This window comes from Mastigoproctus giganteus, chromosome 11, assembly GCF_048544385.1.
Source record: "Mastigoproctus giganteus isolate SK-2022 chromosome 11, ASM4854438v1, whole genome shotgun sequence".
Taxonomy (NCBI): domain Eukaryota; kingdom Metazoa; phylum Arthropoda; class Arachnida; order Uropygi; family Thelyphonidae; genus Mastigoproctus; species Mastigoproctus giganteus.
In genome coordinates, this window is record NC_143585.1 from 52,390,806 (window position 1) to 52,404,761 (window position 13,956).

Below are 13,956 nucleotides of genomic sequence, written 5' to 3' on the forward strand. Positions count from 1 at the left end.
TTAATTGTTTTATATTTATTTGAATTGTGTTAAATTGATTATTTAATTATTTATAATTTACTCTAATGCACGGGTAAGTTGTCGATTTTTTCATTTTTTCCGTTTTAATTTCTGGAGGGTATCATACGGAAGTGTTCTACGTACTATATTGAGGTAAACTCCTCTTATTATTTTACTAATATTATTATCAACGTAGAACATATTGAGTATTACAGCTCTGATTCATACTATCTAATTGAATTTGTCCATAGACAGGTAACAAAGCCATAATATCACCAGTGGATCGACACTGATGGTATCCATACTGGCAATTGTCAATCAGATGGAGGATTTTTAGATAGCTTAAGAGTTGGTGGTTAATTGATTTCTCCATAACTTTAGAAAGAGTAGAAGTAATCGCAATGGGATCTGTCATCCTCTTTAAGGACTGGCTGGATATGAGCAAATTTCCAAGCAGAAGGAAAAACACCACTGGAATAAGAAAGTAAAAAAAAAGTGACAAATAACAGGAATAAGTTCAGGGCACAGGTTTTGAGAACAAGTGGGGAAATGCTATCAGGACCTGGAACTTTCTTAGCATCAAGATTCATCAAAATCCTTTTGACGGAAGATAAAGGAGGCACTGATTGGAATGTACTGGGAATGGTGGGAGGTGATTTACCAAGATCATCAATACATGAGTTGGAAGACAAATAGAATGCTAGCTTTGGCAAGAGACCAGAATGCTTGGCTGCCATTTGGACAAGAAGCAAATTTTCTAATCTTAGCCTGTTCAAAACCTAGTTTGGACTGATTAATAACTGCTTTAGAATTATTGTGAGCTTTGGTGTAGGCAGAAAATGAACTTGAAGATTTGAAAACAAGCATTTATGATAAAACATTCTTCTCTTGAATGGCCTTAGCACATTTACTATAAAGGATGAGATTTTATGGTGGAGTGTAGAATATAGGATTCCATCCCTACAAGAATAATTTCACTGACAAGATCCGAGCAGACATTGAAATTAGAAGATTTGAAACAGTAATCAACCAAGGAAAAGAAATCTCACAGATCATCCCATTTTGCATTCTTGTAATGGCAAAGAACATGAGGTTGAGAATGTAATGACAGAATGGGAAAAAAAGACCATCACCAAGTTGCGATCTGAGGTGTAAAGAGGACCACTCACCTTGACCATGTACTTACAGAGCTGTTTGTGAGAAAAAGACCAAGCATACTGGCTGTGTAGTTAGGACTGTCTGGTATTCTGGTAGGTAAATGAACAATCTGTTCGAAGTCATTAGTAATTGCAAAAGTCTCAGTATCTCGACTAACTGGGTCCACCATGTGACTAGAAAATGGAAGCCAGCTGGAGTTGTGAATTAAAATCACCTAGGAAAATTATCTCATTGTTAGGAAAATTGATCAAAAGGTTCCAAGGGATTAGTGGAGTTGGGAGAACAATAGAGGCAACAGATGAATTTGACAGAATGAGGTAGGGAGATTTCAAATTAGTCTCTGACAAGGAATATCTGAATGAAGTATTAGCTGTATAATGCAAAGCTTTTGCTTTGCATTATACAGCCACAAGCTTTTGCTGTGCCAAGCAAAAAAATAAATAAATAAAAATAATAATAAATAATAATATATTAAAAAATAAACAATAAAATTAAAACAAAATTTTAAAAAAGAAAATAAACTACCTACGTGGTTCCCTTCTCATGGAGGTAATAATTATCCAACTGGTCTTTGAAGAAAACTTCCTACAATCCAATCTAAACCACTTTCCTGTAATTTGAATTTATGGCCCCTAGTTCTGGAATCCTTTATAACAGTGAAAATTTTGCCTTCCTTCATTTTACTATCCTCCTTTTCAGAGCCATGTAAACCACAATCAGATCCCCCTCCAAGGTACCTGGTGTCAAGCTCTGTAGCCACATACGTGAGGTCTTTCCTTGTAGGGACATCCTTTTTTGCAGATCTCACCAACTGAGTTACCTGTCTTTGGTCCCTTTCAAGAAGCTCGATGTCTTTCTTTAAATGAGGTGTCTCCATACTTGGACACTGTATTCTAAGTCAGTGGTTCCCAAACTACTGAGATCTATGGACCCTTTCAAATACCAAAAAAGTTTACGGACCCCTATATATAACATATGATTGTGTTATATGCATGCGTATATACAGGCTGTTCTCGCTTTACGAGTTTTTTTTTTTTTTTTTCAAGTATCAAGTATCAACAAAATCGAAAATATGAACATTAATTGCAAAAAATGAAGGTTAAACATTCATAAATACAGCATTTCAAACCACGCGCATAGCTATATAATACAGTGTACCATTCTTTACGATATTAATCTATTACCATCGTACTGCGAAAATATCGCAGTACACTGTTTTTGGTAATTCATTCCATGACTTCGGAAGTTCAAATTTTCACTATATAACTCCCTAAAAGGTCATTTTTATAGTGTAAATTGTATTAGTTACCAATTCAAATCATTAAACGCACTACACTTTCATCATTATCACATGTTATAAGAACCAATTTTGAACGGCTTTGTGATATTTTTCTAAAGCACATTTCTGGAAGTCACGACCATAAAACAATAAAAACAACTTGCATTTCCGGTTTATTGGGCTTTTCTGCAAGCAATTATAAACTCGATGTTATTGCATTTGTGAAAACACCGAGCTGGAATTGTGTGGGTTTTTACATTATTATGGTGAAATGTGTTTCCCCTTTACTGAAATCTTCAATCGTATAAAAAACATAAAGAAATTTTCAGAACCTTCTCTTCATTCCTTTTTTTTAAGCTTCGTAAACTTGTTACTCCGTGCAAATCGTGTTAGTTGAAATATGTGCGTTCCGTTAAAAAATTTTTATGCGTGCTATTGAAATTTATAAAGAAAAGAAAAGATTAACTTGGAAATAAATGCCACTTGAAGCATTTCTGAAGAAGACGACTCTTTGTGCAACAAACCAACGAATGCTGAGCCAATAATGAGTGATCAACGAGTGTGCATTTAGTCGATGATGATGATGAAGAATAAACATTCTTTAATATTTGTAAGTCATAAATAATTTCTCTATTATTATAATTTGCTTGATTTTACAGGCTACGTTTTCATTTCTTTGGAAAAATCAATCATTGTTTAAACATAAACTAATTAGCTAACTAATTTCATTGAGAATGTAACCCTATTTTTAACATTATGTCTATGGGAAATATATTTCCGCTTTATGAGTTTTCGCTTTACAAGCGTGCACTAGGGAACGAATTAACTCATAAGGTCAAAAAAACTACCTGTGTGTGTGTGTGTGTGTGTGTGTGTGTGTGTGTGTGTGTGTGTGTGTGTGTGTGTGTGTGTGTGTGTGTGTGTGTGTGTGTGTGTGGTCGACCACCATTTCGCGACTGCCTGGAAGTGGTCTATGGACCCCCAGTTTTGGAAACGCTGTTCTAAGTAATCTTACAACTGCCTTATACGGTGGGATTATGATGTCCCTATCTCTACAAACAACTGTTTAATAAATCATCAACAGGACACCACAGGCCTTCCTTACTACTTTTCTACACTGCTCGGAGAACTTCATGTTATAACTTCCAAATCCCTTTCTTTCCCTGTTTTCAATTCAATCCCACCAAATGTATAAGCAATTCTGGTGTCATTATTCCTCAAATGTAAGCATTTTGCCACAATCAAACCTTACTATCTCTTTCTGGCCATCCTTGAAACCTATCAAAGTTCCATTAATGTAATACCGTCCCAAGCAATAACATTACAAAAAACATTCGAGACATTCCACTTAGACTGTAAATACCTTATTATGCAGCTTATTATATAGACTGGATTCTACCATAACTGGACGACATCATATAAAATATGTACAGTTATGTCCAGTGGGGGTACCAGAAAATCTGGTGCCTACAGCAAATAATATGGAGCTTTTATGGATATCTAAAATATATACTTTACAAGCTGAATTAGACACAGTTTAAAACCTTTGAAAGCACATTAAAACAAGACCCTCCATGTATAGTGCTGTATTTCAGGGTTGCGAGGCTTACCAGTATACCACAAACTATGTATATAACTTTTGTCCAGTTGCATGTTCACAATGGTGGTGGCTGCATGTGTTTTTCAGTAGTATGGTAGGTCATAATTTCATACTGGAATGCCTTCAAAAACACTGTAAACCCCTCCATAGAAATATGAAGTGCAAACAAATCTCTTTCTATTGGGCAAAAAGTAAACTTATTAAGAAAACTAAATAATGGTGCTTCAGTTAAGAGACTACAAAGGATAGTGTTCTATCGTGTATGACTTGAAAAAGCAAAAACACTCAGTTTCCGAAATTTTATGCAAACAGTGACATTCCTAAGGCTATGAATGGCCAAAAACCATTACACACATCGAGGGTCAATGATATTGACAGTGTTATTTGAACAGTTTTGACAAAGAAGACACAAAGGTGCACCAGTATAAGGCTCCTTACTAATACAGTAAGCAAAGAGATTCCACAATGATTTGAAAATCAAAAAACATGCAATTATTTGCAAGGTTGGCTTCAAGCTTCATCATGGAATATAAAAATTAGCTGTATCTGGTGAAAAAGTTGGTGCCAATTCAGATGCTGCCAAAAGATTTGTTGAGGAGTTTACAAAGTTAATTTCAGATAAAAATCTTACTGCCAAGCAAATATATAATGCAGATGAAACGAGATTATTTTGGCGGTCTTCCTCGGAGCACACTTGTAGCTAGCAATTAGGAGTCAAAGGAAAGGCTGACAGTTATTGCATGTGAAAATGCAGCAGGCCTGCATGCTCTAAAAGGCATAAAGAATTTTCCTGTTCACTATCATGCTAATAAACATGCATGAATAACTTCTCAAATAATATTGAATTGATATGTGAATTACTTTGCAATGGAGGTGCGTGCTCATTGTAAATCTAAGGGACTTATAAAATAATTCATCAATTTTAATAGTGGGTATTCCTCCAAATTGTAAATCTATAATTCAACCAATAGACCAGAGAATATTATTATTATTATTTATTATTATTATTAGCCATATGGTGCAAGCTTGAGGCCTATGCTGCACCAGCCAAAAAAAAAAATTCCCGAATTACCCTGAAAGTAAGAGAGAAAGTAGAAAGGAATCACTAAGAAAGAGAAGAATGATGATATCCAGCTCAGGACTCTGGGTTTGCCAAGCACATACTCACCAGATGTGAGCACATTAAAATGCTATTACAGACAGCAATTAATTCAGAAATTGCTTTTTTCTTGCAATAGAGGCAAGTGCTGACAGATTTAAAAAGGAGGCAGATACCTCAACATTTAGGATGAAATTTGAAATCTAGTGAAGGCATGGATTGATGTAACAGCAGCAACACTGAAAAATGCCTGGCATAATTTGTGGCCTGCTCAAATGTTAGAAAGAATGTAATGAATCACCACTAGATTTTCTAGGTTTCAACGTTAGTGGAAAAAAAGAGACTGGTATCTGAAATTGTAGAATTTGCTAAAGGATCAACAAATAACACTTTCATAAAGGTTCTAGAAGTAGAAGCTGTTGAAAACAGGATGGATATAGATAATAATGCCTTCATGAATTAGATAACTGATGGAGAAATAGCTGAAATGGTTTGGAATGCAAATGTGAGAATTACGAAGAAAGTGACAATGATCATCAAGGCATATATAAACAAGCCTTCAATAGAGTGCTGTATAGAATCAGGCACTGATACAATATTAACTTAAGAGCAGTGGTCACAAGATATAATGAATTTGTACAGATATATTGATCACAAGGTATAATGATTTGCACAGGTTTGAGGATAAACTTGTTAAGGAAAGATCGAAATGCATGAAGGAACCTAATTTGTGTGATATGTTCAAAAAAATTTAGCAGAAAACCTCAAAAACCCTCCAGTACTGAAATTTATGAACCAAGCATTCCTGTTACTGATGATGCTGCCTTGTCCTCAGCATCCAATTATCTACAGTATAAATGAGACATATAACTTGATAAGTGGGCAATAAGTATGCAGTTTCCTCTTTACAAATTAAACCACTTATTGGTTTTAAAAATTTAGTTACAAACTTTGGATTTTAATGTTGTATTTTATCATTTTACGTTTAGCCGTGATATGATATGACAAGTATAGGCAAGGGGGAAAGAGGCATTTACTATGATTTATATAATATTTCATGTTCATTTTTATATATTTTGCCTTTGATTTATAAATATTCTGGTGTATTCTGAGTGCATATTGAAATACATGACATAAATTACAAAAAAATCTATCTTTTGCTCTATCCTGTTATATCAGGATTTGCCTTTGGATATGCAGGCTACAGGCAGCACTTTAAAAAAACCAGAATTTTCAGAAAACCAGCTTGTGCTAAGTCCCAAGGATACCAGATTTATAAAATTCTACTGTATTTCGACCCAAAGTTATGCAGCTAGGCATCACAATCTGCACTGTATCAGCATCGAAATCTGGCAATGTAAATTTGCCAATAAAAAAACCAAGGGGTGGGGGGGGGGTTCTAGGAAAACAGAACTCCACAAATTTCCATCATCTCCCTTAGAAGAGTAGGGAACTTGGGATTCTGTCTGGCATCAATTCATCTAGTAATGAACTAAGTTAGTGTGACATTCTTGATCACTAACAGTTGTTCCTAAGAGGACAATGGTTAGGTTGGCATATACAAATGTAACGGACTTCAATATTATAAAGGAGTTCCTGGTAACCCTATTCATCTATTTCAAAACGCAATAAATCCAACACAAGGAACTTTTTCTATGTGATAACTGTCCAAAAGCCATATAACTGAAGAACATATGGAAACAGGTATCAAATATAAATGTATGTATGTATGTATACAAGATGGCTCTGCATTAAGAACACCTACCTATTATCTCATTGCACCACCTTTAGCATGCAGCACAGCCTCGATACATCATGGGATTAGTTCTGCAAGAGTTGAAGGTGTCCATAGGGTAACCCATGATGGCCACACAGAATTCCACAAATATCAGGTATTCAGTGGTACTGGATCCAGGTGCCAAAAAGCCCATCCAGAACATCCCACACATTTAACTGGGCTGAGATCAAGGGAGTTTGTGAGTTTGATTTATCTCACTTGAGAAGGCGAAAAACTCACCTGAATGCTTGTCAAATCACTCCAACACCTGCGTAGCCATGACATGGAGTAGTGCCTTGTTGAAAGATGCCTTGGTGGTTCCCCCTTACAGCACAAAATTGACCAATATACATTCCAAAAGACAGTCCCCAAAAGAGAGTTCCTCTGTCTGAGTTGAAATGATAGAACTAGCTTTCGCCCCCAGCGAAAATACTCAACAGGAAGTTATCGCCTTTGGCAACATGTCATTAAAGCATTTGCGATGACAAATGCTTTAAAACTACTGTGCTCTCCATACTCCATGTTTTTATTCATCTGTAATTAAATGGGAACCCAATGAGAGTTTTTGAGATTCTTATCATTTTCCATAAGACATACTGTCTAATGCTGAGATGTGATGAAATTTCCTTAACTGTTATCCTTTGGTTCTCTTCACTGAGTGCACTGGCTTTCAACTTGTTGAGTTCACTTGCATGTCTCCATGGTCAACTTCACAGATGACTGTTTAGTTCACCAAAAGGTGTAAAACGTTGATTGGGTGAGGCTCTGAACCAGCCATTCCAGTGGTATCATGTTGCTCTCTTCAAATAAATCATCAAGCACTACACTTTATGACAAGCAGTACTGTTGAAATGCATACAGCCCTTTACAGTAAAATTTCATCAGTGCAAGAAGTGCAGCACTGTCTAGAACGGTACTCTCAAATGTACAGTTCAAAATTACATGTTGTTCACCAGAAGCTAAACTATAAATTCTGTCCTGATGTTACCAACCTGATGTAATGCTTTGCATGTGATAAAGGCACCATGTTTCTCCTATATGCTACTAGATCTCCTGAGTGATTCTACAGCAGCTTGGCATATTTTGATGTTCTGAAACCTCTTTCTGACAAAATGCATGGTTGGCCATTTTTTAATTCAACTTTTGCATCTCCTTTCATTTTCTGCTTCCATGTGATGCTCCACACAGTGCGTATATGAACATCAGAGCCTTTAAAATCCATCTAACACTTATGTCTTAAAATGTGGAATCCAACTATTGTCCACATTCAAATTCATCAAGTTTGCTGCTCATGGCATTTGACTTAAAACTGAACAAGTACGTCCTGCAGTTTCATTTATATACATGAACTTCTATAGTGCCCTTTACATCATTAGAATAGTCAGAAATTTTACATATCATGTGATTAGCCAACAATGTCCCAATACTTTTCATAACAGTGTGTGCATATGCACATATATGTTGAATGATGATTTTTTTTTTTTTTTTTTTTTACATGTGAATTCCACAAAACAAAAATTAAGTACATAGCAAAATAAATACTATATTTACCTGAAACTAAGATGCAGTCTATTCATATTTCATTAAAGACCAAGGGCCATCTTAAATTCACATAATAAAAAATAATCTTAGCAACTTGGGCAGACAGTAGAGAACTTCTGTATTAATTTTCTTAAAGGAAAACACTGCCAGAAGACATGCTTCTACCTGGAATAATAGCAAGATGTCAGGAACAAGGATGGTTGTGAAGTAGATGAAGGACTGATTAGCTACACATTAGAACAGAAGACCTAAACTGTTAAAGAAAAGATTAATGTTAATATTAAATGCATTCAGATGACATGGAAACCAGAAGTTGGAGAGAAAAATTAGGAATATGAACAGTGATCTCATAGTCAAAATGAGTAATCAAGATGATTTATAAGTGAAAATTGATTTACTTGGAATTAAAACTGCAAAGAATCTGTCAGGTCCGAAGCAACTATTTACTGTTTTTGCCTTTTTGCTTCAACATGCTACTTTTTTTATGTTTAATTGTTGTTCAAAATGCATTTTTTGTTTCATTATTATTACTGATGTAAAATGGTTTCATGTTTTGATTATTATTAATATGTTTATTCCTTTATTATATGTAAGTTTGAAATTTTGAAGTCTGAAAACATATGCACATATGTAAGTTGAAAATTGTGCTCTTAATGATTCTCTGACATGGAAAACAGAAGTGATGATTAGTTTCTTGTTTATATTTTGTGACAACTTGTTTCTTTCATATTAAGGTGAATCAAGAATTTTCAGTTTTTTTTTTAAAAATAGCATCTTTCTGAAGCATGCCATTGCTATTAAAAATGAGTTTCATGAGAGGTTCCAAATTTACTATTCAAAGTAATTTGTAGCCAAATACTTTATAAAAAAAAAGTGCAAGAATATACCACCACAATGCTTACTATAATAAATTTCTGTTTATACTCTGTATAGTCAGAGGAGTTTTAAAAACTTCATTATAACTGTTTTATCATAGCACAATAATTAAACCAGCATAACAGTTAACAAAAGACCATATATTTTTTTGTAGCAGCATATGGGCCTCGATCTCATAATACAATATGCATGATAATTTCTGCATATATTGCTCCAGGAGATACAAGTCAGTACCAAGGGTATATATATTTTTTATGTTTCCCCCAATTGCACTGAATGAAAGTGGGAGAAATATAAAACAAAGAAATAGCAAAGTCCAAATTGATTTTTCCGAATGAACAATGTGTCAATGTGAAACTTATTCCTAACCCTAATAACACAGTCAATCAAAACATGGAATTGTGGCTGAGAATACAAAGTAGTCAATATTGTTTTTCTCCGTGGACCTGTTTCTCAGACAGGTAAACAGAAAAACAATACTGAAGAAATGACCACCAATGCACTGTACTTCACACATGTGAAATGCAGCAAAAGATGCATGACATTTGTATTCCCACTTGATACTTAACTAGGCATGGGCTGGGTTTGGCTTAAAAGCCTCAGGTTGGACTGGCTCAACCCATGTGGTTGGGACAACGGAAATTTATTTTTTATTGAAGATTTAACAGTTTAACGATCACACACAATGCTACCTTACCATTTATTTATTTAAAATGTTTCCTTTACTGGATGAGGATTCACACTACATAATTATACAATGTGAATCCTCACTAGCAGCAGAAAGTTAGGTAGGTAATTTTTTAACCAGCTAGACACATGTTATTAGTGTACTCCTATACCAACTTCAGTGATTGGTTAGTTCTGAGTCCTGTGATAGTGGATGACCAGATTTTTCTTGAAGTGCCTTTATCAAATAGTTCAATACTAGGACTTAAAAAAAGTCATAATAAAATTACATTATGATCACTGTCCTCCCACACTGCATGATAAAAGTCCCGGGTTCGAGTTCCTTAAGGAGTGGGGAGAGACTCAAACCAAAGGACAGGAAAAACTTTTATTGGCTTTTGTTATGTTGTGGCCAAATTAGTTGGTCTTGGGCAAGACCTGCATGGTGTTTTGTTTTGTTTTTTTTCTTCCAGATAGTTGTGCTTTTCATTCAGTGAAGCAAACAAATGGATCACAGAATGAGTAGTTTACATTCATAGTTTACATTCATGATACACTGATTCCTCATGGCCTTAGCTATCTAAATGTAAATTCAAAACAAAAAAAAAAAAAAAAAAAACCATTGGTGCAAAAAGAGGACAGATTTAACTCAGGTATAGCTAACATGTTTGGATTCACTCCCTCAGGTTTGGACCAGGTTAGATAAAATTCACAAGTTTTGGCCTTTACAGACCTCTATATGAGCCAAAAATTGCTTTCCTTTCCTTTTAGACTGTCACATTTGGCCAAACAAGAACTAATATGTCCATAAATTGCATATATTCTCTGATCAATCAATTTGCCTGGTTTGCTGGATGCAGACAGATTATAAGCATGCAGACTGTGTACTAAAGTAAAAAAAAAAAAAAAAAAAAAGTCTTCTTTCTGTTTAGGTGCTTGTGTATTGCATTTGCAAACCAGAGTTTCTGGGGAAGGGGGTTATCTATACTTGAGACCAACTAACTCAGCCATGGAGTGAAAATAGCCCATAAAAGTTCCTTGCATGATGGGATTCAAACCCAGGCCTTTTCCATCCAGTGTGGGGAGGGCAGTAATTATAACCACTGTGCATTATAGCACAGTGGTTATAATTAATAACCATGCAGACTGTGTACTAAAGTAAAAAAAAAAAAAAGTCTTCTTTCTGTTTAGGTGCTTGTGTATTGCATCTGCAAACAGGACATTTTTCAATTAATTAATGAGAACGGAATTCCAGAGATGAATTCATAAATTTCATCATCTAGTTTATGTGTGTAAAGGTACAGGTTTAGGAAATTTATATAAAAAATTTTCTCACTTTACTGTTCTAATAAACTATAATTCTGTCACATGGAAAGGCGTCATATTTAATTACATTATTTTTGTAGTTATTTCCATTTGAAAAACATGCAAACAAAAAATTGGGAGAACACTCAATTTAATTACAGTATATTTATATTTATAATTAATTAACAATATGGCATTATATTCTGAATAATTTATGTTTCATATTTTTAATTATGGTTTTATGTTCATTGTTTCATGTTTAGTGTTATAATTTAAACAGTTACATTTAATTTACTTTTATTTATGGTACCACCAACTGAATGATTGTTGATGCCATTTCTTTTGTTTTATTTACAAACAGCTAAGAGCACAATTATGCAATATGAGATCCTTATATTAATTTCTTGTATTAAGCATATTGCTTGCTGACATTCAAAAAGAGGAGATCCCAAAATATAATGAATTAAATAGGTATAATCACAGCATGGCCAAGGAAATAAAAAATAAGTTTCCACTGTCAAAGTTAATGAACACATATCTTGCATCTAAGGAAAGGAAGGTAAAAACTCACAGGCTACTTCAAAGCTCCACATGTTATAGCCTCCAGTTTTGGATATTGCTTTAATACGTAAGTGAGCCCATGGAATACATACCAACCTTCATTTTTTTTCACTCGTTTACACTATAAAACCCTTCCCTTCACCTATCAATGACTTTGATATCTTCAAGAAAACATTCTGTTCAAAATGAATTTAAAAATTCAATAAATATGATCACATAATAGAGTAAAAGTGATCAGGTATACCTAATAGGTACAGGCATACCTACTTAACCTTCTGCTGCTATTATGGCAAATGAGAGATGCCACTTTTTGTTTAAATTGTTCAGTTATTTCTTTTTTTAAATATGTAAATGAAATCAAATCCTCCCATGTAACTTTGCCCACCAATATTCTTTAACCTGGTTACACATGAGTTTCTGTTTATATTTCAATATACAATGAATTACAAGACTAACTTTCTTGGTTTAGATCTTAACAGATGCGAAGCAAGCAAAAGCATTAACCTTTCTTTTAGGCAATTCCCATTCCCATGAAATGGGAACTGCCTAAAAGAAACCAGCTACAGGTGTCTAATCCAGCCATAACGTTTTTCTTTCACTGCTAAATGCAAACAGCTAACAAAAATACAGATAATCACATTGCATCCACTAGACACCACACAAGCATCTGTATTTCAATCTGGAGGATGGGTGACCTTGAAATTTTTAAAAAATATGAAAAAAAATTTATTATTATTATTAGTTTCTCTTTGTCTGGTTTTGTTTAAATTTTTTCAATTGTGTTCAGTAAACCATAATTAACAGATCACTGCTTTCAATTCAGTAAAAAAAGCTAAAAATTATTTTTTATAATTAAAACAAAAAAGGTCTCCTCAGAGACGACATGAGAACATCTTTGATAAACTGAGGGCACAAATGACAGAAGGCTAAGGGCTAAGTTTAAATCCTAGTAAAAACCAGATACCTTAAAACAGAAATGGCAACTGTTAAGTAGGTGCACAAAAGTCACATGAGCAGATTTGCTGTTACACTGCATGCAAAACTCAATAGGGATAATAGGCAAGAAATTGTCAGAACCAAAGTCCAGCCAGCACCCCCATGGGGAAAAGGCAGGCTAGGCCATTTCTCCATAGGAGGCCTGAACTTTGGCTGAAGCTGTTAGCCTCAAGGCTAGTTCCAACTGTCAGTGTCTCCAATGCTATGAACCAAATGCAATAAAAACCCCATGGTATAAATAAAGGCCTTATTAATGTGCATGGAAGGAATGGAAGGATGGTGTTCCCACATTTTTTTATTGCTGTTTCAGAGGTTTTTGGTGCATCAATTACTTTTGCTTATAGTGCACCAGTCCATAAAACACTATGCAAGTTTCCAAGTCTTTATTACTGGAAATTGATAAAATAATGCACACTTAGACCTATGTACTATGATCTGCCTTTAATTTCTTAAAGAATTACATATTATTTTCTGATGTTTTGCTGCACTTCCTGTACCACTTCTTCACTGATAGGACTTGAAGTGTACCACTTCTTCAGTGACTGAAAAAGTGGTAACATGAAATGTCTGAGAATAATCTGCAATTCTTTAAGAAATTAAAGGTAGATCACACTCCATGCAGGTTAAAGTGCCCATTACTTCACCAATTTCCAGTTCTTGATGTACCTGCACACTATGCCATAAAAGAATATTTATGTTTTTATTATGTGTATTATATATTGTAGGTATACACTTAGTGATCACTGAATTATGACTACCCCATCCGTAATGGACTATGCCACATAGCTTGCAGTAATAAGTCAAACAGCTTCATACACAAGAGCAGTAGTAAATTGCATCTGGTCATGCAAGTCAAAATGATATATTAGCAGTTATGGGACGTAGTAAAGATATCATGGAATTTCAAAAGGGCACAATTGTGGGAGTTCGTGTGTTAGGTGCTTCCATATCGGAAACGGCATGTCTCGTCAATTTCTCATGGCCCACTGTGGTTAAGGTGTACAGAGAATGGTGTCGAACGATTTAAACCAAATATCGCCAACAGAACTGTAAAGGATTACGCATGGTGGATGTTAGTGGTGAGCAAAGGGTACAGA

At 34.7% G+C, this 13,956-nt stretch overlaps 1 protein-coding gene across 3 annotated transcripts in view; it reads right to left on the bottom strand.

The window, feature by feature from the left end:
• The window catches only part of LOC150078008 (PHD finger protein rhinoceros-like), a 268,851-nt gene that overhangs the window by 248,060 nt on the left and 6,835 nt on the right, over positions 1–13,956 (bottom strand). For 2 of the 3 annotated variants that reach the window (XM_090385480.1, XM_090385479.1), the window contains exon 2: positions 8,465–8,708. The gene's annotated coding sequence lies outside the window, so the exon portion shown is untranslated. The remainder of the gene's footprint in view (positions 1–8,464; positions 8,709–13,956) is intronic. The other variant, XM_090385481.1, reaches the window with a different exon arrangement.